This window comes from Phascolarctos cinereus, unplaced genomic scaffold, assembly GCF_003287225.1.
Source record: "Phascolarctos cinereus isolate Bilbo 61053 unplaced genomic scaffold, phaCin_HiC Scaffold_1;HRSCAF=81, whole genome shotgun sequence".
Taxonomy (NCBI): Eukaryota; Metazoa; Chordata; class Mammalia; order Diprotodontia; family Phascolarctidae; genus Phascolarctos; species Phascolarctos cinereus.
This window is the reverse complement of record NW_027555514.1, coordinates 119753180-119756515: the sequence shown is the minus strand read 5'-3', so window position 1 is coordinate 119756515 and position 3336 is coordinate 119753180. Positions and strand designations below refer to the sequence as shown.

The 3336-nt window shown below is 39.6% G+C and overlaps 1 pseudogene; it reads right to left on the bottom strand.

Annotated features, from left to right (window-relative positions):
- Nucleotides 1-1202: 1202 nt before the first annotated feature.
- On the bottom strand, nt 1203-1821 carry LOC110194202 (small ribosomal subunit protein uS17 pseudogene; annotated as a pseudogene).
- Between the last annotated feature and the right edge of the window lie 1515 nt (nt 1822-3336).

Genomic DNA, 3336 nt, shown 5'->3' with positions numbered 1-3336 from the left:
TCGCTTTCTTTCATTGGCCTTCCCATCGTCTCTAGGACAAAATCCTGACTCTTTAGAATGCCAGTTGTCTTCAAAGCTTCCATAATGCTAGAACTAAAGTGGTGGAGTGGATTCTTGACAACAAAAGTTAGCCAAGCAAAACCCCTAACAGGGAAGGTTATTATAATCTGAAATTATACTGCCCCATTTCAGGAATATTGGTTGCTTTGAGAAACTCTCAGCAGGTTCTAGATCCTAATCCTCTTCAGGTGGCTTTGTTTGCTGTCTTCATGCTGACAAAAACTTTAGAGAAAGAAGCAGTTTTGTACAAATGAGTTTGTTTCATTGTCACTTTCCTTTTTTAGAGCTCTGTCAATGAGGCATTTTTCATTCCTTTCCTAATTAAAAAAAACAGTTAAAGTAATAATGATAGTGATGGTAGTAAAAATAAGTTATATAACACTTGAAGCCCTGGAAATCAGTGTACATATGTTATCTGATCCTTTTAACAATTTTGTAAAGTAGATAGTAGAGTATTATTATACCCATTTTACAGATGAGGATATTGGAGGTTCATGGGGATAAGAAGAGCCCCACATGGAACAGAGAGTAAAAACACCACATAGAGGTCATAGAGGCATTTAATTTCCACGGTCTTCCTGAAGGTTCTTTTTGGAAAAGCATTTGTAAACTAAAAGTGGCTGATGTAGAATCATGAATGGTAGGTGATGAGGAGCAGGCACTAATGCTGGATGCTGCATTTGCTTTTTAGAGCAGGCTAGGCATCAGTTACAGTCAATGCAGCTTTAAATGGGCTAGGCTTTGGCTATTTTCCCATCCTCTTTTTTCTGATTTAAGTAGAACAGTTGCAACTATAGAATTCCTTTCTTGCTCTAGGATCTTAACAGAGCTGTAGCTTACTCAGTTTCGGGTCAGGTAACATATGTATTTTGTTTCTCACGTTGGTGTTTGGTTGCTGTTAATTGATTTTGGTCAGTATTGCAGCATGGCTCAGAGTCTGGTCGGAGTTAGGAGAATATTGCCAGTTAGTCTACTACTGACTTGTGTGATCCTAACCAATTCATTTCCCTTCTCTGGGCTTTTGTTACTTTTTTTTTCTTTTTTATTGTGGAAGGATGCCTTTATGAGCACAGCGGCTGGCCTGGCCAAGATGGACACTGCAGCGCCGGCGCCTGCACCTACCACCACTAGCTCAGAGGGGCTCAGAACTTCTGGAATTGCTTCTTGGTGCAGGCTGCCTTGGTGACCTTCAGCATGTTGAACCTCACGGTCTTGCTGAAGGGCCAACACTCACCCATGGTCACAGTGTCTCCAATCTGGACATCTCAGAAGCAGGGTGACAGGTGCACAGACGTGTTCTTGTGGCGTTTCTTGAATCAGTTGTATTTGCGGATGTGATGCAAGTAGTCACCGGAGGATGACCATGGTGCTTTGCATCTTCATCTTGATCACCACACCAGATAAGATCCTGTCTCTGATGGAGACGTTGCCGGTGAAGGGACACTTCTTGTCAATGTAGCTGGCCTTCAATGGCCTCCTTGGGGGTCTCGAAACCCAGCCGGATGTTCTTGTAGTATCTGGCAGCTTCTCTTTGACTGTGTCCCAGAGCAGCACCCGTTTCTTGCTCTGGAAGATGGTCGGCTGCTTCTGGCAGGCACGCTCTGTCTCGATGCCCGCTGTGCCACCCCTTCCCCCATGTCTCACTTCTCTTCTCTGAGACAAACAGATGGAGAGAGTTGGGTTTTCTTTGTTCGCATATAAAACAAAGGGATTGGTTTTGATGAGCTTGAAAATGCTGTGATTGTATTTCATATATTTCATGTATTTTAATGTATTGTTAGTCTGTTGTGCACATGCCTGGGGGTATTTTTTAATAGAAGAAAATACTACTTAAAAGATTATACCTGGTACAAAGAGTACATGGGGTTTTGAGTGACTGTAGAATTTTAAATATATGTAATTCATGGTATTTAAATTTATAGCAATAGCAATAGGAGGGGCAAAGCTTTTTCAAAGAATAGAAAATAAAGAATAAAACCTGGAAAGTATTACTGGAAAAGTCTAAGAATCATGCTGTTAGGGACTTCTCAGCTGAACTTGGGAGTCTTCTATCAATATCTGAGAAATCAGTGATCTTACTTCCCTCAGGAGTTAGGTTTCCTCTCTGCTCTAATGCCAAGAACAGCTTTTAAACCATGAAGAGAGCGAGGTGCTTGGAAGAAGACTCTTGTAGGATCACACTTTTCAAACAGGAAGCTTTAACCATTTGACAAAAGTATACACCCCAGTTTCAGGTTTGGAAAGGTAGATGGAAATGCTCGATTTCTCTTCACTTAATGAATAAACACTGCCTAACATCTCAGACCATCTCTGCTATATATAGCCCTTACAAGTACAATGTCTGCAATAAATCATACTCTCACCATGTCATTTAATTCAGTAGTGTCTTTCCTACATTGACAGGAGTCCTATAAACAAAAGCATAACAAAGTTATCTTGGCCAGGTTATGGTTGAAATAACAGCTGTAGATTTATTGGCTTTGAAGAAAGCTTAAATCTGACCTCACAGGCAGCATACACTTATAGCACTGAATTGACAGCTTAAGAGAGGACTAGGGTGTGTGTGTGTGTGTGTGTGTGTGTGTGTGTGTGTGAGAAGATAGCATAAGAGAGAGATATAGCAAAGGGAATACAGTGTAACATTATTGACTTTGCAAAGATATGGAATGAGGCAAGTTTAAAGATAAATGTGAAATATGTGAAGCTATGGATATACAAAATGACAGTGACCTGACATTCAAGTACTTTCAAGTAAATAAGAGTTAAGGCAGGAATTCATGTAAAAGTTCAGTTGCATTTAGACGATTCCTTTGTTAAGTGTGCTGCTACAAGGAACTTCAATTCACTTTAGCAAACTCTTAATTATAATATAACCAGAGATCTAATCAACTTTTTCATAATCATCAGCACTGACAGCATAGTAATAGTAACATTTCTCAAGAAAATATTATTGCCTTTTGCTAAAACCTACTTAATATCCAAACGTATTTATTAATGGACACCTCTAATGTTCTCTGTGTTGAAGATAGGAGGTGTCCGTGGCCAACCTCAAATATTCTCTTCTTGCTCTCAGATAAATGAACCTCAGAGCAAAAAGAATGAAATCTAAACATGCAAAAGTAAGGTAAAGTTCAAGCCTCACCCAAGCATCTTATAGTTTGGTGAAAATTCACCAATTCTATTTCAACTGGAAAGGCAGCACATGTTTAAGCATATTTTTATGGGCATAAAAATGGGCATTTGCCACTCTCAAAACTAAAAGATATCATGTGATTA